This window comes from Typopeltis vanoorti, chromosome 19, assembly GCF_054136105.1.
Source record: "Typopeltis vanoorti isolate ZY-2024b chromosome 19, IOZ_Tvanoo_1.0, whole genome shotgun sequence".
NCBI classification, from domain to species: Eukaryota; Metazoa; Arthropoda; class Arachnida; order Uropygi; family Thelyphonidae; genus Typopeltis; species Typopeltis vanoorti.
Window position 1 is genome coordinate 57844983 of NC_143567.1, and position 24591 is coordinate 57869573.

The 24591-nt window shown below is 36.0% G+C and overlaps 1 protein-coding gene across 1 annotated transcript in view; it reads left to right on the forward strand.

Moving 5' to 3' along the window:
* Positions 1-24591, forward strand: part of LOC150096145 (DNA polymerase zeta catalytic subunit-like) — a 59124-nt gene that overhangs the window by 25580 nt on the left and 8953 nt on the right. The gene's annotated exons all lie outside the window — the stretch shown is intronic.

Here is a 24591-nt window from a genome sequence, read left to right on the forward strand (position 1 = left end):
ATTTATGTTCATTTTTGTTATTGTTTATGCATAAAATTCTTCATTTCTTTGTTTAGCATTCTTTGATAAAATTTGCTATATTGTAACCTAGTGTGGATATTTAGATTTTGATTATCACTCATATTTTAGTTTAATGGAAGAAAATGAGGTCTAGGAATAATAACTAGGTTTATTATTAAGCCAATATTTCACCGCAGTTACCAAGGCATCTTCACATTCATAAAGAAAATAATGCATGCATGTGGGTACACAGAATGAAGGTAAGCATCACTTAGATCCTTTGCATCGCATCATCCTAACACAGGATCCTCTGCTTATGCCAGGTGGCATACATTGGCCAGACTGGAAGAGCCATCTTGATGAAAATAAAGAATACACTCTGTATCTACACTACAGTCACTCTGGGGATACAGACTATGTTGCCAATTCAGATCCTTGTATTTATTTATTTTTTTTTTGGGGGGGGGGATAAGAAACTTTATTATGTAGATTTAAATTGGTGAGCATGCTCTTGAAATCTACCATAGCTCTACAATACTTTCTGCTTCACACAGCCAAAAATCTGGGGGACTATTCTAATGAACTGTTAGCCTAACAGTTGCAATCTCCTTACTGTGTCCTAACATTGTAGGATTAAGCTATTTGGCATTCATTGTGTAGCTTACCTTCTTTGGTGACAAGGTGATATATTGGCTTAATAGCTAAATTACTAAATTAATAACTAAAAAAAACTGTTTATTTCATCAAACTAAAACATAATTAGAAGAAACACACGTATAAACTACAGTGAAAATTATTTAATTGTAAATATTTCATCCTAAGTATCTTAGGACATCATCAGTACAGTATTTAAACAAAAATTAGGAATAACATACAGTTAGGGCGCATGATTACAATAGAATCTCATGAAAACGTGCATAACGTGCTAAAGTAGTACAAAAAAAAACAAAAAAAAAACGTTAATTATTTAACACAGTTTTGTATGATAATTTCCCATATTTTAGGAATAGTAAGAACGTCGTTGCGGTTTAGGTTTGGTCTGTGTAGTAGGGCTTCAGAACTTTCTTTGTATAAACATTCATGTTTAAATATAGATCTGTGTAAAAGTTTAACCTTTTCCCAATGGATCCTATGGTTTGGATTTTCAATTCCGTGTTGAGTGAGGCCAGATTTCTGCGGTTTAAGAAGACGAATGTGGTCTTGATGTTCCGAGATACGTTTCTGAACAGACCTACCTGTCTGTCCAAAGTAAGATAATTTGCATGAGCATGGAATCTCATAAACAGGTAACATCAAGGGTGAGAATTTGTCCTTAGGAGAAGGTAATAAGTTGTAAATTTGGTTGATAGGTTTGTAAGTAGTGGCAAAATTGTATTTCTTCATAATTTTAGAAAGACGTTCTGAGATGCCTTTAACGTAAGGTATGGGAATCCTATGCACTTCTTTCTGTCTGGTTTGATGTATGCAGAAGTGACTGATGATTTTTTGAGTTGTTTTGGGATTATATCCATTTAGGATGGCTGTATCTCGGAACATCAAGACCACATTCGTCTTCTTAAACCGCAGAAATCTGGCCTCTCTCAACACGGAATTGAAAATCCAAACCATAGGATCCATTGGGAAAAGGCTAAACTTTTACATAGATCTATATTTAAACATGAACGTTTATACAAAGAAAGTTCTGAAGCCCTACTACACAGACCAAACCTAAACCTCAACGACGTTCTTACTATTCCTAAAGTATGGGAAATTATCATACAAAACTGTGTTAAATAATAGCGTTTTTTTTTTTTTTTTTTGTACTACTTTAGCACGTTTTCATGAGATTCTATTGTAATCATGTGCCCTAACTGTATGTTATTCCTAATTTTTGTTTAAATACTGTACTGATGATGTCCTAAGATACTTAGGATGAAATATTTACAATTAAATAATTTTCACTGTGGTTTATACGTGTGTTTCTTCTAATTATGAACTCACCACAGGTTTCGTTAGTTAAAAAAAAAAAAAAAAAAAAAAACTAAAACATGGGTTTTTGTGTTCTACTTTAGCAAATCATATAATAAATACTAGAGCTTACAATAAATGTTTTAGTAGCCTCTATAACTTTTAAGTATGCAGATCATTATTTTAGCTTATAATTTTACAAAACTGCTCTCTTCTTCTTCTTCTTTTGTTTGGTTCATTAGCACTCTTGTCATTTCATTTCAATTTGTCCTTTGAGTGGTAACATTTGGCTTGCATGTAATAGTCAGCTGCTGAAAGTCAAATTTTCTTAAATATTTCCCATTGTTTATTTAACACTTAGCTAATACACAGTATTTTTACCTTCTAGCCTAGTTGGCCAAGTGCATAGCATGCCCACAATGTGGTTGGTTTGAATCATTCTATGGGCTTGGATGTTTGTAATTGTTCTTACTTAGTAAATGAATATCATTGCCTGGTGTGAGACTACCATCCTGCTTATTGAAACTTGAAACGGCTTCTAGATTTGGGAGAAAAAAAAAACATCTGAGAGAAAACCATCCATCACATCCTCAGTAAGATACCAGGAAGCAAGCTTGCAGTCCAATCATGAAGAGCAGTAGAGAGAGAGAGAGAGAGAGATCATAAGATGGGTAGCTTGTTGAGGAGGCCCCAATGTCAGATACAGTCAAATGCTTTGGAAATATCAGGTGTTTCTCCAAATCTTTCCATGCCTATGTCCAGAGATGGGTGAGGTTAATGAATATTTGCTGTTGAACTAGAATTTTGCACTCCTTATTGGTGATCATTAATTAATTGATACAGCTCTAGGTGCAAATAAGCTAGCTGTTAATGACCTTCTCCATCTATTTGAGAGTATTGAGATGAGGGTAATAGAACAGTAGTTTGACTTTTATTTTCCTAATAGGGACAGAATGGATAAAAGCTTGCTTCCATGCTGTTGGATAGATACCAAATGAATGTGAAAGCTTATATAGGCAGTACAGGATGGGTGTTAATTCTGAAGTCCAAGTATTGGGTACAACTGGAGGGATGCCATTTGGACCAGGAGACTTATTAGTATTAGGACTAATGAGAATTTTTCTGATGTTCTTCTGGCAAAAGATCAGAAGAGGCATGTTGTGAGCAGTTCATGGTATTGTAGCAGGTGATTTGCCTTAGTCATCTATAAAAGAGTTTGAGGAAATTGCCAAGAGGTCTATCTTGCTCTTTGGGTGATGTTACTACCATCAGAATATGAAAGAGAGAGGCAGAAACAAGGAATGGCAGAAGTTACCACTAGGGACTAGAAAGCTTGACTTTTGGTTGAGCAGGGGTTAAAGGTTATTGCATTTGGCCATTCTTTGAAATTTTTGACATGGGCTATCAAATATGTGCTGTTCTTATCATGGACTGCAAAAGCACATTTTTAAAGAACCAGGTCTTGGATAAAGATCAGGAGTTTGCAGTGAAATGGGGAATGGAGGCCCTCATTCCAGTAGGATTATTTATTTGGTCAGAGCAGCTTTTTGGATTTAGAGAGCAGAAACAGAAATCACATCATGGAAATGAGGCATAAAAATCCTGGTCATCCCTCTTGGCATCGTTGGATGCAATAGGGCATAAGCACCAGATCGGATGGTAGAAGATTGGTCTGTAGAAAAGGAGACATGGATAATGATATGGTCAGAGTCCAAGGGCAGAGCCAATATGTACAGTGTTTTTGGAGGTAGAGCTGGTTAAGAAAAACATCCATATGGTTGCAAGAATGATGATTATCTAGTATTCTGGTTGGCAAGTTAACAATTTGGGTTAGATCATGACTGATAGGAAATTATTTGGCTTCCCTTCCAGTTTGATCTGTGAAGTTAGAAAAGGGGAGCATTCTTTTAATGTTACATTGTTATCAGCATTCATTAGGTAAAATTATGGTGACTACTATCCTATAGGAGTGATAACTTTAATTTCCATTTTCCGACATTGACTTTCATATTATGCTTATCACAAAATGATATGCACTCTGAAAAGGTGTACAGGATACTATGATAATACATTATCACTGACTTTCTATTAATACTTTCTTCTAGATTACGAGGGTTGAAAAGTTTGGTAAATTTCCAATACACGGTGACACAATTCGTTCATTCATACCAGTGTCGGCATGTATCATCTTTTTCATGATCCTTGGCAAAATTTTAGCCGTGTGCGATGCATAGTTCTCGTTTGACAAACATTTAAAATGACTATGTTCACATTTTTCATAAAAATGGAGCAAAACGAGTTTCGTGCAGTGATAAAATAATTTTATTTGAAGAAGTGGACAGCCATGCAGATCAAAGCTGAGTTAGATGCAGTTCATGGGGACTCAGTACCAGCATTAAAGACTATTTATTTTTAGATAAATGAGTTTAAATGTGGTCGTAAGTCCATTGAAGATAAAGTGCACTCTGGACACCTGACGGGGGTCACTATGAAGGAAATGATTGACAAAATCCATGGTATCGTTATGGAAGACTGCTGAGTGAAAGTGCATGAGATTGCTGAGATTCTAGGCATCTCAACTGAACGGGTGTATATCCTGCATGGAAAATTGCACATAAAAAAGCTGTGTGCGCAATGGGTACCACAATTGTTGACTGTTGATCAAAAATGCATGCAAAAAGACATTTCAATGCAGTGTTTGGTGATGTTTAATTGCAATTTGCAGGATTTTTGCATCGATTCATGACTGTAGATGAAATTTAGATCATCCACCAATACACACCTGAGTCCAAGCAGCAGTCAAAACAGTGGACAATGCCCGGTGAAAGAGCACCGAAAAAAAACAATCTTCGCTTTGTCAGCTGGGAAGGTGATGGTCACTGTTTTTTGGTATTCCCAAGGAATTATCATGAGAGACTATTTGGAAAAGGGTAAGACAACAACAGAGTCTATTATGCGTCATTGTTGGACTGTTTAAAAGAAGAACTGAAGAAAAAAATGGCCAAGATTGGCACACAAAAAAGTGCTCTTTCATCAAGACAATGCACTGTCCCACACACCATCATCATCATCAAATTCCTGCCATGTACCCTCAAGGGGGTGTACAGGATATGACAGTACTACATGAAAAAATTACATCATTACTAACTTCCTATCTACAATTTTCCTCCAAATCAGTCTGTTACTTGTCAAGACTCCAACATTATCAGATCTTATATTTCTATCGTCTAAGGCACTTTGTACCATATCAATCCACCTATATCTTGGTCTTCCTCTGGGTCGTTTTCCTGCCAACCTGGCAGAGAACACTTGTTTTGCTAATCTTTCCTCTCCCATTCTATTTAAGTGACCATACCATCTGAGATTAGCTCTGCTAACGCATTCCTGGATGCTGACAATGTCAAGTTCTTTCCTAATATCCTCATTTTTAATATGATATTGCCATTGATGCCATCTGTTCACGCCTCTAATCTTTCTCAGGGGTCTCAAGTCTTTGGTCAAGTGTTTTACTTCTGACCCAGCTCTCAGATCCATAAGTTAAAATTGGTTTGAACACAGTCTTGTATACAGCTAATTTAGTGTTCCGACTAATTTCTTTCTTATTCCATATGAATTTATTCAATTGACTTCCCACGATACCAGCTTTGCTGATTCTGTTGTCTATTTCTATATTTAGTTTACCATCTTCAGTAAAAATTGTGCCTAAGTAGCTGAAATGTTTTACTTGTTCCACAGGTTCTCCATTCACAACACAGTTGACATTTTCAATGATTCTGCCTATTTTCATTGTCTTTGTCTTTTTATTGCTGACCTTCATACCATATCTATTACAACAGTTATTCAATTTAGTCAGAGAAGCTTGCAGACTTGTAGCAGATTTATTTAGAAGTATAACATCATCTGCATAAAGCAAAGAGCTGACATTAACATTTCCAATTTTGATATCATGTTTAATACCACTTTCCTTCATAATGTGATCCATATAGATAATGAATAACAGAGGGGATAATGTACATCCTTGTCTCACACCAGATTTAACATTAAACCATCTTCCTGTACTTCCTTCAATTCTAACTGCTGACTCACAACTCAAATAAAGACCAAGTATTGCTTGATATAATGCCCCATTGACACCATATAACTGCAGCGTTTTGAATAGCTTCTGTCTTGGCACCTTGTCATATGCCTTTTCCAAATCGACAAAACTTAAATACAGATCTTTGTTATATTCCCATGCTTTCTCGACTATTTGTCGTAAAGTGAAGATCTGATCCTGACAGCCTCTATTTGGAAGCACATCCGTCACAGGAGTGTCAATGTTGCATCTAAAAGAAAACTCAGGGCGAGTAATTGACTCTAAAATACAAGAAATGAGGTGAGAGCTTATTGGTGCGATGCAGCTCCCACAAACAAAAAAAAAAGAACTATATCATCATTAACTAAACATCAAGAAAATATATAATCATTATTAAGAAAACAAGTCAATAACATTAATTAATTATATCAGTTTTTTAACCTGGAAAGGGCATCGGCTTTACCATGACGACTACCTCTTGTATATGTAACGGTCATGTTATAATGTTGTAGGGCTAAAGCCCATCGGGACAACTTGGCACTATGAGGGGCACTTTTAGTTAGATAGGTCAGATGGTTATGATCTGAAATTACCTGTATTTCAGCACCAAATACCCATGTGTCAAACTTTTTCAATGCTTCCAAGATGCAAAAAGCTTCCCTTTCAATGGTTGACCATTTCATTTGACAGGAATTTAGTTTCTTACTGAAGAAAGCAATGGGCAATTCTTTTCCCTTGTTCGTTGTTTTGAGCTAAGCATGCGCCAATTGCTGTTGCTGATGCATCTGTATACAACTGGAATGGTTTGTCGAGATCTGGAGTATGCAAAGAAGGCATTTTTATACGCTCTTCCTTGAGTTTCGTAAACGCTTCATCAGCATCAGTAGTCCAAGGAATATTGTTTGGGACACTTTTCTTGGTCAGATTTGTCAGCGGTAATACAATTTGGGAGAATCGTGGTATGTAGTCACAGTAGTAGCTAGCCAGCCCAAGTAGACTTCTTACTTCCTTCTTTGTCGCTAAACCTTTTATAACCTCGACCTTCTCTGGGTCCAGGGAATGTTGACTGGATCCAATCAAATGACCTAGGAATTTCACTTGATTTTTCCCGAATTCGCATTTATCTAGGTTTACTGTTAAACCCACCTCTCTTAATGTTTTGAAGACTTCATCTATATGGGTGAGATGTTCAGACCATGTTTTAGAAAATATAGCCAAATCGTCGATATAAGATCGGCAGTATGCCTTATGAGGAGCTAGTGCTTTATCTAATGATTTCTGGAATGTGCTGCCAACGTTCTTCATTCCAAAAGGTAAAACGTTCCATTGATAGTGACCAGAATGCATCACGAATGCAGTGAAGGGCTTTGCTTCCTTTTCCATAGGGATTTGCCAATATCTCTTGGTGAGGTCAACGACAGTGATAAATCTTGCTTGTCCTACCTCAAATAATAAATCTCTAGCTATTTTCATTGGATAAGCATCTGGAATAGTAAAACTATTTATCAATCTAAAGTCAATGCATAGTCTGACACTTCCATTTTTCTTAGCCACACAAACCACAGGATGAGCCCATTCACTGACACTTGGCTCAATGAGACCCATATCTAACAGTTCTTTGATTTGTCGATCTACTTCCTTTTGTAGAGTGATTGGCACCCTATGGGGTTTGAGTCTCTTAGGGAATAGTTCTCTGTAACTTTGATGGAGTGTCCGTCAACTTTGGCATGACCAGGTTTGGAACTAAAAACATCTGCATATTTCCGGAGGATGTCAAAAAGTTCTTGTGTTTGTTCTCCCATCAAGAGAGCTTTCATATCCTCAAGGTGTTTCCTAATATCTTCAACTGATTTATTCATCTTGTCAGCGGGTGCATAGTGGAGTGTTCCGAAATCTTCATCTAGTTCGAAAACTAGACCGACATGATTGATTCTTTTAATATATGGTTGAAGCTTATTTATGTGGAGCTCTCTGATACTTCCATCCTTCATCTCAGCCGTCGCAGAATGTGGTCTAGTAAGTTGGACGATTGTAGCAGGTCCTGTCCAAGTATTTAGAAGCTTATGAGAGGATGAAGGTAACAATACCAAAACCTTTTCACCAACAATGAAGGATTTTTCTTTGGAACGAAGATTATATCTGGAGGAGTATTGTTCTTGAGACCCTTTGGCATTCTCGGATGCAATTTCATGAGCTTTTCTTAGATTTTCAAGAAGCTCTTGTAAATAATTTTCAACTGAGCGAGAGGCAGCGGTTGGGATGACTCGTCCACCAGTCCAAATTTCCTTTAACAAAGATAAGGGGGCCTGGAGGTAATCTTCCATATACCAACTGGAAAGGTGATAACCTAGTAGTGCTATGTGGTACTTTTCGGTATGCTAATAGAAGATAGGGAAGATGTAAATCCCAGTTTCTTCCATGTTCCTGTATATTCTTATTCATCATCTCTTTTAAAGTCCTGTTCCAACGTTCAACAACGCCCATACTCTCAGGGTGCCCTGGAGTGGAAAAACGTGGAGCTATGCCTAGCAGATCCTCAAAAGCTTGGGTGAGTTTAGATGTAAAATTCGTACCTTCGTCGGAACAGACCATTTTAGGAAATCCAGTCTGAGTAAAAATCCTCATCAGAACGTTACATGTAGTTTTAGCACTTATTTCCTTGACAGGTATGGCTTCGGCCCATCTAGTGCATAAATCAACAGCACATATTATAAATCGATGTCCTCTTCCAGATGGAGGTTCTAATGGTCCGACACAATCCATGCTCCATACCTCAAATGGAGTTTCTGGTATGACGATAGGTCGTATGGGGATTCTATCTCTATATGTAGCAGTTCTTCTAATTTGACATTCTTTGCAACTTTCGCAGTATTTTTTCACATCTTGTTTAATGGTAGGCCAAAAGAATGAGTACTTGATTCGCTGACGGGTTTTCTTTTCGCCGAGATGGCCAGCAAGCGGGATTTCATGTGCCATCTTTAAGACATTTTCTCGTTTCACACACGGTAGCACTACTTGTCTAATATTCTCGCTGCAAATGTGTTCGTTATGAAGTAGAACCCCATTGTCAAACGCATAGGAATTTTCCTGCCTTTCTGCCCATTCAAAACATCTTCGAAGCGTCTCATCATCCTTTTGAAGTTTGCCAAATTCGAATTTTGTTTTTTCTGGTATACACTCATTTTCGGCACCTGGTTGAGACTCTATTGTACTTATTGCCGATTCTGTACTGGTTATTTCCGAAGGCATTCCTTCGTCTTCATCATCTCCTGACCATTTATCACTTAAATCTTTTGATTTCAAAACCGGTGTCTCCCAATGGTGACTACTCTCATGTAGCTCGACACTTTCGACCAGCATTTCATAGGCAGAGGAGCTCAGTAGCAGATTGGTAACCAGTCTTCTTGAGATGGCACAGGTGACTAGAACATTACCATGTAAGTTATCATCAATTTTCATTTCAAAAATCTTTAGGGGTGTTGTTTCGTTTTCTCCGAAAGCAGAAGATATTTCTATCTTACTTTCTCCATCATGAGGCATATCTGCCACTAGATCTTCACGCACTACCGATATTTGCGCTCCTGTATCTATTATTCCATTTAAAACCCTACTTCCACATTCGATTTTGACGACCTTCAAATCATCTACGTTTCGATCGACGTCCACTGATTTGGATACTGGAATGGAAATTTTGGCATTCAACACACCTGGTTTATCGTCATCCCCAGTGGTAGACGTCTGAACTAGGTTACTGTGTGCTGTAGCAGGAGTACCTTTTGATTGACTATTTTTCATAAAAAACTTGGCGATATGACCTTCCTTTCTACAAGTAAAACAAGTTGGTTTGTAGTGAGGCTTGTATGAATCATCATTTCGCCGCGGCTGGTACCATCTCGGTGGACTTCGAGAGGGAGATAATGACTTATTCTTGAATGTTCATTCAGGAGGTGGAGTATAAGGTCTAAACTTTTCAGTAACCTTGTCCTTCGGAATAGCTCCGATGGGCTTCTTCGATGTACTACGAACACTGTCGTGTTCGTCCAGTCTGTCAGCTAACTTGGTTGGAGAAACAAATTTTGCCTTCCTTTCTACAAGTAAAACAAGTTGGAGAAACAAATATGACCTTCCTTTCTACAAGTAAAACAAGTTGGTTTGTAGTGAGGCTTGTATGAATCATCATTTCGCCGCGGCTGGTACCATCTCGGTGGACTTCGAGAGGGAGATAATGACTTATTCTTGAATGTTCATTCAGGAGGTGGAGTATAAGGTCTAAACTTTTCAGTAACCTTGTCCTTCGGAATAGCTCCGATGGGCTTCTTCGATGTACTACGAACACTGTCGTGTTCGTCCAGTCTGTCAGCTAACTTGGTTGGAGAAACAAATTTTGCCCAGTCGTCTAAGAGATGGTCTCTTACTTCATGTGGTACTTTCTTCTTCAATTGATCTGTAATAATTAGATCTTTTAACCCTTCAAAATCCTTGATATCAAGGCCATCACTCCACTCTTCGAAATAATTAGTTATTTCATAACAGAAATCCCTCCAAGATTTTTCAGCAACCTTTTGGTGCATCACAAACTTTTTTCTGAAACTTTCAGGATTCAGTTTAAATCGCTTTAGTAGAATTGTTTTAATATATTCGTAATCTTCGCAATTTTCTTCTGATGCTCTACCAATTATTTGGACAATCTCAAATGGTAACAAAGTCAAGAGACATGATATCCAGTCTTTAACATCTATTTTGGTTCTCTTAGCTTGTCTTTCAAACAGGGATAGGTATATCACAATGTCATCCTCTTGTAATCTAAACCTAGGCATTAGCTTAATTAGTTCAAGACAATATGGTTTATTGTCACTGGATACTGGAGTTGAGGTTGGTTGAACACGCGCTTCAATTTCCAGTTTCTTCAACTCAAACTCCATTTGTTCTCTTTTCTGTTGGGCTCCCAATTCATCTTTCCGGCATTGGGCTTCTAGTTCTTCTTTCCGCCATTGAGCTTCTAATTCTTCTTTCTTCATCAATTCTTCCTCGAGGCTGGTACTAATAATTGTCTCCAACATCCCTTTAACAAATTCTTCTTCATAAAATTTACTTCCCGTAATAATCATTTTAAGATCTATCACTTTCATTTCAACAGTTGGCTTCTCTCCCAATTCTTCAGCCAATTTACGTAAATCTTCCTTTCTACCTTTGGTTAAATAGGCCATGGTGCTTAACAACAACTCTCTTTACTGATAAAAAAATAAAAATCACCCTTTAAAAAAGAATCAATTGCAATTTTTTTTTTTTTTTTTAAATGCCCAAAAAAGAGATGTATATATTTGGCGATTATGGGACTCATAATTAAATTCAACATATCATTTGTAAACATAGATAAATCTTACAATATTATGAGATAAAACTTTAACTACACAATTTACTGCACTTTCAAATACACAAATATATATATGTGTGTGTGTGGATATATAAAAACAAAACCAAAACAAAAAAACAGTTTCGATTTTACACCACTACTATATAATAACTTAAATCTCGAAACAGAACTATCAAAACAGTATGCAAAAATGAACTATGATAACACTGTCGTGTTCTTTCTCTGGCGAGATATCAAAAGTACTGACTGTTCCAAGATGGAACAAACATGCAAAACAGGACAAATTGGTAAATGCAGAACAGAACAAAATAAATTTAAAATGAAAAAAAAAAAACAACTATTCTGAATTATCTGGGACGAAAATATAGCTTGAACACTGCCGTGTTTTTCTTTTATCCAAACTACTGTACTACTGTTCCAGGATGGAACAAAACTTGAATACTGATGTATTCTTTCTCTTGCGAGAAATCAAGCTCCTACTGTTCCAGGATGGAACAAACTCCGAACACCATTTTTTTTTATTTTGTATTAAAACAGATTTTCGCCCAAACAATCAAAATAGAACTTTAAAACATGGGAGCATGCATTTACATAACGAATTGCTCTCACCTTGTAGATCCTACCGACTGCGCCAGTAAAACTCGGACTCATGGAGAGTGGTAAAGCTGGTGAAAGTGCTGATCATTACGCAGAATGAATGCTCGCTGAGATTAGCTGCTAAACCTTTATTGACATGAAACACATTGCAGCTCATTACAAATGGATAAAAATTAAAAAAAAAAAAAAAAGACATACATTCACAACTAAATGTCGCCATACATACAGAGCGTGCACACACTGCACCCTTCTTACTCAAAACCAAAACGTTTTTCTTCTCTCCTTCTCACCGACGCTCCCTCCGCAAAAACAAATGACATCAGTCGCGCCTCCTTGCCGCCAGTACACAGTTTGAAGAGAACTCGCAAGCCTTCATTACAAAAGTCCTTACACTTTCCTTTCCCATTCTACCTAACTGACCATACTACCGATGATTAGTTCTGCTCACACATTCTTGAATGCCAATGTTGTCAAGTTCATTCCTGATAACTTCATTTTGATATGATTCTATCATTGATGTCATCTGCTTATTACCCTAATTTTTCCTCACACCTCTCATATCTTTGGTCTCCAGTCTTTGATCAACTATTTTATTTCTAATCCACCACTCAAATAAAATTTAAAACTAATTTGAGCACTGTATAATTTAGTGTTTTTGGCTAATTTCTCTGTTATTCCTTCTTCTTTTTTTCACTATTAAGGGCTTAGTTGACACTGTTTTCTAGACCATCCTACCATCTTCTCCTTGGTCTTTCTCTGCTTCTCTTTCCCTTTGGCATTGTTCAGGTCTGTGCTTTCTTTGCTCATTTGTTATTCCACTTTCTGTGTGATTTTTCCATTCTTTTCATTTTTGAATCCAGTCATTTATTGTCGTATCTTACAGTTTTTGCTGATTTATTAGTTCCTAATTTGGTTTAATATTGTTACACTTTTAGTTTTCTTAATGTCTTCATTTTAGCAGTTTCATTAATTTGTCTAATATTTATAGGCTACACATATTTCTGCTGTACATGTTAGTACTTATCCCCATATCAGTTGTGCTTATTCTATTGTCTATTTTTATATTTAATAGCTACCTTCACTAAAGATTGGGTTGAAATAGCTAAAATATTGTTCTGTAGGTTTTCCATTTAGAAAACAGTTGAAGTTTTCCATGTCCCTGATTGTTTTTATAGTTTTGTTATTTTTATTACTAACTTTCATGTCAAGTTTATTATAGCAGTTATTTAATTAGTTAAGGAATTCTGTTGATCTGTGCTTGATTTTAAGAGTACAACTCTTGTATGAAGTAAAGAGTTGTACTATTTACTTCATACAAAGAAGCTGAGATTAGCATCTCCAATTCTGATAACAACTTTAATGGGATTTTTCTTTCTTCTGCTAATATATGACTCAAACATAGGCTTTGTATTACTCTGTATAATGCTCCATTTATGACATATAATTGAAGTATTTTGAACAGCTATTCCCATGATTTTTGAATTTTTTTTAAGTGAAAATCTGATCTTGACAACCCGTATATATTTAGCCTGAACCCAGTGTGTTCTTCTCTATTTCACTTTATTTTGGAGGTTTAATGGATTTTTTACAACACTTAAAAAGAATTAAAATAGAATTTAATACTTCCTATATTTCGTCCTAGTCACTAGGACATCTACGGGGATTACAAAGACAATTAATGTAACATGCACACAAAAACTTACAATACTAAGCCCAACCACGTGGTGACAATAAAGTCCTATCTAGGCGGAGCGTCCTCTAACGACAGTAGTAGGTGGCCTGGAATGTAAGGTGGGACCTCTGGTGATGACTGTTTCCCAAATCTTCGGAAGCTTAATGCAACCGTATTTGTTAAGATTTGGTTGGTTTCTGAGATCTGCTGCTGCTTCTAAGAAAAGTCTCTCTTTCTTGAATTTGCTGTGGTGGAGCATGGTGGTTTTCTTCCATGATACTCTGTGGGTGGTGTCCAAAACATGGTCAGCCAAGCCTGAATGGCCATAGTTGTGTTTAACGATGTACGACTTGTGTTCCTCCAGGCGGATGGATGCTGATCTGCCTGTCTGTCCAAAGTACGCAAGCTTACAGGAACAGGGTACTTTGTAAACTCCAGGCAGAGAGAGAGAGGAGGGAGCTGATCTTTCGTAGAACAGATAAGGGTAGCCAGTTTGCGGTAGGGCTTATATGCTGTGTGTAGGTTATACTTTTTTAGTATCTTGGCTATTTTTTCCGAAGTGCCACGGATGTAGGGTATGGTGATGGCATTTTTAAATTCTTGTTGACGAGAGGGACGGGGAATGGGAGAGGAATTGATTATTTTTTTGATGCTGTGTTCGCTGTAACCATTGGAGAGGAAAGTTCTGTATATGTGGTTAAGCTCAGTAGTGAGGGCGGTTCCACTGGAACAAAGATTGTGGGCTCTCTTGGTAAGGGTTTTAATGATGCCATATTGTTGTGAGGGGTGGTGGTGGGAGAGTTTGTGAATGTATCTGCCTGTGTGTGTGGGTTTTCTGTATACAGTGAAGGCAAGTGTATCATTAGGCAGGCGCGTGACTAAGGTGTCTAGGAAGGGTAAACAATTGTTCTTTTCCTTTTCCATAGTAAACTGGATTCTTGGAATAAGGCTATTGAGATGACCGAGGAAGGAGTCTAACGTGTCTGTGCCATGAGGCCAAATAGAGAACACATCATCTACATATCTTAGCCAGATAGAAGGTTTGAGTGGGGCTGAGTCTATGGCTCGTTTTTCGAAATCTTCCATATAGAAATTGGCAAGGTGGGGTGAGAGGGGGGAGCCCATGGCAGTTCCCTCTATCTGCTTGTAGATTTTGTTATTCCAAGCGAAATACCCAGAGTTGATGGCGAAGGAAAAGAGATCTAAGATGTCAGAGGGAAAAACGTTTTCTAAGAGAGATAAAGTGTCAGTTAAGGGAATATTGGTAAACAAGGAGGAGATATCAAAGCTTACTAATATGTCTGTATTATTCAAGGTTAAATTTTCTGCAATCTACATTTTGAGTCTGCAGTTCATGTCTGATAGATGCTTAACTCTGATTCTTTTTAAAACTTATGTGCTTTTCAGTATGATATTCAGTTTTATTCTGCTCAAAACTAAATTGGTGGTCACTTCCTTTTTCAACTTCTGAACCAGCATGAAGATGTTGCTCTCAATAATAACATAATCAGTAAAATATTTCTTATTTGTCTTCTCTTCATGTGAATTTGTGCACATCCTTATGTTGAACATGGTGTTAGTAATGACTAATCCATGTCCTGAGCAGTAATCCAATAGGCACTTTCATTATTTCATAATATTGAAATAAACAAGACAAAAACAGGTGAGATTCATCTAGACAACAAATATGAGATGTTATAATTCAGGCAAAAGTGATCAGTAAAAAGGAAGATGTAGCTAGAGTATTCAGCTATAAACTTGAGGATAGTTTTCTTCATACTGGTCAAGCGGATTCAACTTAAGAAGTAGTGGAGAATTTTATGAGTCTTTACAGAAGGCAACTGATACAAATCAAAAGTTGGTCCTTATTGGAGATCTGAACATCAGAATAGGAACTGAATTCCAGACATACAGAAACATTTCGGAGAAAAGATCTTTACTATCCTGTCCTGTAACATTCTGTATGAGTACCCACAAAAACACTGTCCTGAAGTGTTTTTGTGGTTACTCATTTCAGTAATGCTAATTTCAGCAGTACTATCCTGTACTATCCATTCCCTTCGATGTGTAAGGAACAGATTTATGAATAACTACTGCTTTTCTAATTTTCTACTGGCCAATTTTTTACTGGAAGTATTATGTGTAGGAGTATCCAAAATTTGTTACTTCATTTTAGCATTTCAAGAAAAAAAACGTTGTGTCTACTAAATCAGATGCTTGTAAAATCATGTGTTTCTTTGAGGTTTGATTATTTCAGTCACAACCATTTTTTCCTTCTTGATCTGGCATCAGTTGTTGGGAATAGCAAACAGTTGAAGTTATACAGCTGTTTTATAAATAGCTTATGAAGTACTTGTTTAAAAACAGAATGCTTCTATGAAGCTTTACAAATAGATTTCAGTGTTATAGTTTCACTATATAAAAATCATTTATATTTATGCCATAAAAAGTTATTTTTGAGTGTTACTAATATCTGGAACTGTCCCCCTTAAACAGTTCCAGATGTTGCTACTTAATTGTCTGCACCCTAGAAACAGGCTGAAAGCTGAGATTATCTACACTTTGGAAAATCTAAGGTTATCAACTGATGAAATTTTTCGTTATATGGAAGGTGGGAGAGGGCAAGGGGGCGTCCATGGAAGTCAAGTTTGTGTGTGTTGTTAAGAAAGGAATGAGAGCTAGATTTTTCCCTTGCAGAGCAGTGAATGAGTAGAGCAGTTTGTCTGTTGAAATAGTGAGTGAATCTAATGTAAATGAGTTTAAGAGAAGGTATGACAACTTGTGTGGGTAATCTGTGGCCTCCCTCAATGAGTCCTTTGACTGTCTGAATGTCTCTGATGATGATAATCATAATAATAATTCCACTTAACACTCCTACCCTCCCCAAGTCCACATAATTTTTTAATTTATAGTAATCACCCTCCAAAGTCTAACCTCGCATCCACGTTGTGGAGGGTGGAAGCAGCATAAAGTAGAGGATTGCTTTGTAAGGTGAAGCACGGTGGGGACTTCGTGTGCCTTGGGCCGATACAGTAGCTGTGAAGGCTTACAGAGAACTTTGAAAAATAGTTGACTAAAGGGGCTCTGGTGAAGATGTTAGGACTGCAATAACATCTGTTGTTTCATCATTGGTGGAAGAATTCAGATATCAATGGCAATGTGAAACAGCTGACAGGCAGAAGAATCTGAATACAGATCAAGCTGGCAACGTGAGCCAAGTTAGCTGGCTATTGCAGATGTGGAAGAGATCGGGGCCTCACCACGTTACTATCTTATAGTCGACTGTGAAGAAACAGAAATATCTTACAAGCTATGCTCTGGAAGTTGGAACCTCTGCAACATCCCAAGCTGTAAATAGTTACAGCACTGAAACTGTGAGTAAAACGAGCGCTGCAAATGCACTCCGTGATGATGTCAACTTAAATCTGAAAGGAAGGCATCTGATATTCCTTGTTTGAAAACAAGAAACAGAGTCTTGAAAATTGGAACTTGGAATATGAGAACATTATATAAACTAGGGAATTTCGAGAACATTATATAAACTAGGGAATTTCGAGAACATTATATAAACTAGGGAATTTCGAGAACATTATATAAACTAGGGAATTTTGACAACCTTGCATCAAACAACCTTACATCACATCAACTTTGAGTTGATGTGATGGAATGGAAATGAAATGAAAATACTCAAAGTTGATGTGATGGAAATTAGTGAAACAAGAAATGGCCTAACATGGGAAAACTAGAAAAAGATGACTTTACATTTGTATATTCTGGTGGAGAGAAGCATGAATATGGAGTGGGTTTCATGATTAAGAAAGAGATCTTTAAATCTATAATGGGGATGTGGCCCATAAATGAAAGAATGATGCTTATTAAATTAGCCACAGGGCCTTTTAACATCATAATTATCCAGGTTTATGCCCCTACAATGACTCACAATGATGAAGAAATAGTTTTATAATAACTTACAAAAAATTTATGAAATATGTAAAATCAACTGAGATACTCATAGTGATGGGTGAATTGAATGCGAAGGTTGGAGAAGGGGAAAAAATCCAGTTGTTGTAAAATTTGGATTGGGCAAAAGAAATGAAAGAGGTGAGAGATTGATACAATTCTGCATTCAAAACAACCTACGTATAATGAATACTTTTCTTTCAACATCCAAAGCGCAGGTTATATACTTGGACAAACCCAGATAACTCTATAAGTAACCAAATAGATTTCATAATGATAAATAATATAACCAACATTAAAACATACCCAGGTGCTGATATAGGTTCAGACCATAACCCTGTTGTGTCTACTCAAAAAATTAAACTAAAAAACATTTCTAAAAACAATCATACTGAAAGTCTTGACTTGACAGCTCTGAATATACCTGAGAATATAATGGTGTATAACTCACCATTATGTTCTCATCTGAAATCAGGAAGAAATTAGATCATGTAGGATATAAAACAGAAGACAATATACTTTGCAACATAGAGGAAATTGAAAACAGATTGCCAAATTTTAGAAGTGCAACATATGAGACAGCTAACAAGATTATTCCAAAAATTAAGTACTATAAGAAAAACTCTAGATAACAGAATCAATATTAGAACTTATGAATGAAAGACGAAAAAAAGAAAAATACACAACAGTATAGAATACTCAGTAAAATTATAAAAATGAATGCAGGCTAAAGACAAGTGGCTGAATGAAAAAATATAAAGAAATAGAGGAATTGGACAACAAACACACTAGTAAAGAAATGCATAAGTCAATCCAAGCTCAGACAAATACAAAGAAAATTTTCAACCATAATCTTTGTATAAAAGATCAAAATGGAGCTACTAGAGACAAGACATCTTAAAAAAAATGGAAAGAATATGGAAAAAAACCGTTCGACTCTGATCGCACAGACGCACCAGATATACAAAATATGGATGGTGAACCAATTACACATGAAGAAATAGAATATGCTCTAAGTCAAATGAAAACAGGTAAAACACCAGGCCCTGATCAGATCCCTATCGAATTGTTAAAGAAATTAAATGAAAACACAATTAGTGACCTAAAGGTTATTTTTAATAACATCTATAATACAGATGTTGGAAGTTTTTTTCTTGGTTAGACTATAATAAATTTAGTTTAATCCTTTATCCAAGTGTAAACAAACAAAGTTTGCGCCTGAAGTATCTTCCGGACTGAGGCAACTCGTGGTAAAGGTGGACCAAGCTCTCATCACTCCATGTCTCAGTATCTCCCATAATGCAAAGCACATTCTTGTGGAAATGTATAATGCTATGCATTAAGGCAGTGTTTCTCAAAGTATGGTATGCGTACCCCCACGGGTACGCGAAAGGTCATTAGGGGGTACGTGGCAATTTTCAGCTATGCATAATTAAAGGAGTCATTATATTTTTAACAAACAGTGCAATTAGAGACAACCAGGATAAAACGGCACTGACTAATGAATCACACCCCCTCTCCAACAGAAACTGCTGTATAGACCAAGCAAAACCATAGGTTGTTGGTGGAACATATAGTTTTGCTTGACACCACCCCCGTCGTTAATGTGTTAAAACTAAGAAATATATAGTGAATGTGTTTCAGATATTATTGAATTCGGTTGAAGGGAATTAGCATTTCAACTCAACTGTTGTTGAAATGTTGTTGAAACTGAGATGAAATGCTAATTTGTCTTTGGTTCGCGCGATCTTTTGTTAATACCGCACCAATCATATGCAGTTCATCGTTGCTCTACGTATCTCAAGTCTTGTAAATTACTGGTCATTTTTGCTTGAAATAATGGGAAAGAAGGTGACGCTATTTGGGTAGATAACTTTGACGATGCACACAAAGAAACTGTTCTTGTTGCCAAAAGTAGTGATAGCAAGTAGGAGCTTCTTGGTAAGTCACACCATTTTCAGTTTTTTTCTGAAAACTTTAGCTTCTGAAAATTCCCACACATATCTCGCAACAAGATTTTTTAGCTTTAATTTTGGGAAAAAAGCTAGTTATATTCGAGTAAATACAGTATTTTTTATAGCTTTCAAATTCTTGCATCTGGATCAAATGAAATTGATGAGCGGTGTCGTCTGACATCTCTAGAGAACCAAAATTTAAAATAAATTATATTTTTTGTTTACATTAACATATAAATTCAAATAAAATAGATATTTAATTTTAATTAATATTTTAAATTAATTTATTAATTGTAATTATTTTTAATTAATTAATGAATTTATTTTTTAATTAATTAGGGGGTACTTGGTAATAATGAAAATTTAAGAAGGGGTACGCAGATATCTGAAGTTTGAGAAACACTGCATTAAGGGAAGGGCCACTACCCAGACCCAGGCACAAACTTTGTTTGCTTACACTTGGATAAAGGATTAAACTAAATTTATTATAGTCTAACCAAGTGAAAAAACTTTCAACATCTTTCTCTAAATCCAGAGTAATTTAATAATAAGGTGATACACCTTTTGGCAACTCATATAGGTAAATATGACTTCTCCATTGCTTCTGCCTTAGTATCACCACTTCTGGGTCTGGCTCCCACTGACAAGACCTCAATAAAGGTCGAAACCGACTGGGTAGTGGTCCTTCCCTTAATGCATAGCATTATACATGTCCACAAGGAAATGTGCTTTGCATTATGGGAGATACTGAGACAAGGAGTGATGAGAGCTTGGTCCACCTTTACCACGAGTTGCCTCAGTCCTAAAGATACTTCAGGCGCAAACTTTGTTTGCTTACACTTGGATAAAGGATTAAACTAAATTTATTATAGTCTAACCAAGTGAATAAAACTTCCAGCATCTTTTTCTAAATCCAGAGTAATTTAATAATAAGGTGGTACACCTTTTGGCCACTTGTATAGGTAAATACGACTTCTCCATTGCTTCTGCCTTAGAATCACCACTTCTGGGTCTGGCTCCCACTGCCGAGACCTCAATAAAGGTCGAAACTGGTCTGGGTAGTGGCCCTTCCCTTAATGCATAGCATTATACATGTCTGCAAGGAGATGTACTTTGCATTATGGGAGATACTGAGACAAGGTGTGATGAGAGCTTGGTCCACCTTTACCACAAGTTGCCTCAGTCCTGAAGATACTTCAGGTGCAAACTTTATTTGCTTACACTTGGATAAAGGATTAAACTAAATTTATTATATATCTATGATATAGGATACATCCCTGATGATCTAAGGAAATCCATCTTTGTCACTATTCACAAAATTCCAAGAACCTTTGAATGTTCAGAATATAGACTAATAAGTTTAGCAAGCCATGTTACAAAATTACTACTGAGAATTATCCTAGAAAGAATAAAAGGCACTTTGTCAATAGAAATAGAAGACACTCAATCAGGTTTTCAAAAAGACAAAGGTATAAGAGAAGGAATTTTCAATTTGAAAACATTTATGTGAAAGAAGCCTCGATAACCAGAAAAGCATATATCTTTGTTTTATTGATTCAATAGATCACAAGAAATTAATACATATCCTATAGAATAATGGGTTAAAAGGAAAAGCTATGTATAATTACAAATATATACTGGAATCAAATGGCCTCAATAAGATATAAAAATACATATTCTGACAACTTTGAAATCAAAAAATGAGTAAGACAAGGATGTGTCTTATCACCCTTACTGTATAATATATATAGTGAGCAAGTTTTTAAAGATATTTCAGAATTGAAGGGTGTAAAAGTTGGGGGTAGGAACTTCAGCAACTTCAGGTATGCAGATGACACAGTCCTTATAGTTGAATCTGAAGATGATCTTCAAAACTTAGTCACAGAAGCTTAGACATGGGATTAATTATTAACCTAAAAAAACAAAAAGTGCATGATAATATATCAAAAGAACCAATAAATAAGAAATTAAACATACCTGTTAACAAAAAGAAAATTTAACAGGTTCAATCTTTTATATATTTGGTACAAATGTTTACAGATGGAGGAAATTCCCTTAAAGAAATAAAAAGAAGAATAGAGATAGCAAGAAAAGCCTTTATTGATATGAAAACTGTTTTAACATCCAGAGACATTAAACATAGACACAAGAAAAATATTAATAAAATGCTATATCTGGTCAAGTCTTCTCTACAACAGTGAAACATGGACTCTAAATAAAAAAAAAGCAGAGAAAAAATTAGAAACTTTCAAAATGTTGATTATCAGAAGAATGTTGAAAATATCATGGACAGAGAAAATGAAAAACTATGTTTTAAAGAAAGCAAAAATGGACATTAATGAAAATAATTGAAGAATGAAAACTTAAATATTTTGGACATCTAACTAGTCAAGAAGTCATTCAGAAAATAATATTAGATGGACAAATGGATGGAAAAAGAGGGAGAGGTACACCCAGGGGAATGCGGTTTGAAGACATTAAGGATTGGACTGGCTTGAATTACCATAAATGTTCCAGAGCAGGAAAAGAAAGAAAAAAGTTCTGTGACATGGTTGCAACCTCCTTCTAGGGAATGACACTTGAAGAAGAAGAAGTAATCACAGCTTCTGTTCTTATTATTGAGAAAATATAAATTTTTCTGTTATATTTTATTCTAAATTTTCTAAATTCTGAATATCTAATGCAATTAATTTGAAGAGAGAAAGAAAAAAAAAGGTGCAACTAAGTTACATAGTTCAACTATTTCTTTGAATGTGTGAGTGTATGGGGGGGGGGATTTAGCTGGCTTTTCGAACTACCAATATTTTAGATTATAGTTTATTTTCAAACTGTCCACAATAGAATTTTGAAAATATATTTCACTTTTAGAACATGTAGCTATATATTCATCTTTTCAAATTTAGGGACACAAAACACGTGTTGAAATCATTATTTTACTTATTATTAATAAAATAACACTCGACGTTTCAACCCCTGTATTGAGGTCATCATCAGAAAGCTACATGTGTATAGGAAACCAAGCTACAACATCTTGCACTCTATAAAGGTAAATTAAATCTATGCTGTTAATTAATCTTTTTCTTAGCCTGACCTCTAGTGATAAAAAAAATTAAAATAATAAAATAAAATTAAATAAAATTAAAAAAGTAAAATAAATAAAAAAAAGTACAATAAACTCTGCTAAAGTCCTCCTGTACTAAGATTCTTCTGGATTTGTACAGTTCAGATCGTTATACTACGATTTTCTTCTGGACTTGTACATTTCAAGTTGCTATTGAATGTTGGGGGGGGGGGACAAAACAAAAATTAATACCTCATTATGCCCGCACGGCCAGAATTTATGGCCTGCCAAAAATACACGAAACAAACAGACACACCACTACATCCGATTGTTGAAGGAATCGACAGCCCTAATTACCACCAAAAATTAGCTGCCACACTCAAGGAATTGGTAGGTCAGTCCCCTTCCTACATAAAAAAAATACACAACATTTCATAAACAAAATTAAAAACATTACACTCAACGACAAAGATTTATTAGTCAGCTTTGATATAACTTCCCTTTTCACCGATGTCCCGATCAAAGATGCTATCTTGTTCTTACAGAACATATTTCCACATGACATAACGGCCCCTCTTTGCCCACGTACTCCACTCCGGATATTTTGTGTGGCAAAACAATTTTTACCTTCAAAAAGAGGGTACAGCGCCATGGGCTCACCACTCCCCCCCCCAATAGCTAACTTTAACATGGAAGACTTTGAACAATGAGCCCTAGAGTCAGCATGTAAAGCCCAAAATTTGGCTCAGATACATCGACGATATTTTCACTATTTGGTCCCACAGCCACGAAGCACTAAATACATTCCTTAGCCACCTGAATAAACAATACAAACATATCCAATTCACAATTGAAATAGAAAAAAAAACAACTCTCTTCCGTTCCTAGACATGCTCGTCACACGTCTTCCCTCAGGCTATCTCTCCTTCTCAGTCTGCCGCAAATCTATAGACACAGGCCAGTACATACACAAAAATTCTTATCACCACCCAACACAAAAATTAGGGGTCATAAGCACCCTTAAACACAGAGCTCAAACTATTTGTTCAAATAAACAAGCTCTAAACCAGGAATACAAGATCATCAACCATACATTTATTAAAAATGGATACAGTAAAAAAACTATTCACGAGATCCTCCACAGAGATACTAGTAAAAACAAAAAAGAATTCAAGAATGCTATTGCCATACCTTGTGTTAGAGGCATTTCCAAAAAAATAGAACACTTCACAAATACAACATCAAAACCACTTTTAAACCCCTCACAAAATGAAGACACCTACTCAGTTTTTCCAAAGATCCTCTTCCACACCTAGCCCACCCAGGGGTATACAAAATATAATGCACATGTAACCTACCACACATAGGTGAAACAGGGCGAACCATCCCAATTAGGAAGGATGAACACAAACGACACATTAAATACCTCCATTTTGGAAAAAACGGCCTTTGTGACCATGCACTCCAAACATACCACAAAATTGATTGGAAAGTTACCAAGTCCCCGCACTGCACCAAAACCTGGTTCAAGAGAAAATTTAAAGAAGCATGTAAAATGCTCAAACATAATCCAAATCTGAACAAAAATGATGGTCTAACCATTCCAAGAATGTGGAGGACCCATTTGCAACCTTTTATAGCAACCAGAACAAGCCAACGAAAAATCTCATTACAAGAAGGCTTGGTGAAGTGTTCCCCCCCCCAACATTCAATAGCAATTTGAAATGTACAAGTCCAGAAGAAAATTGTAGTATAACAATCTGAACTGTATAAATCCAGAAGAATCTTAGTACAGGAAGACTCGAGCAGAGTTTATTGTAGTTTTTTTATTTATTTTATTTATTAATTATTTATTTATTTTTTTATTTATTTTATTTTAATTTTTTTTTATTATTATTTTATTTTAATTTTTTTTATCACTAGAGGTGAGGCTAAGAAAAAGATTAATTA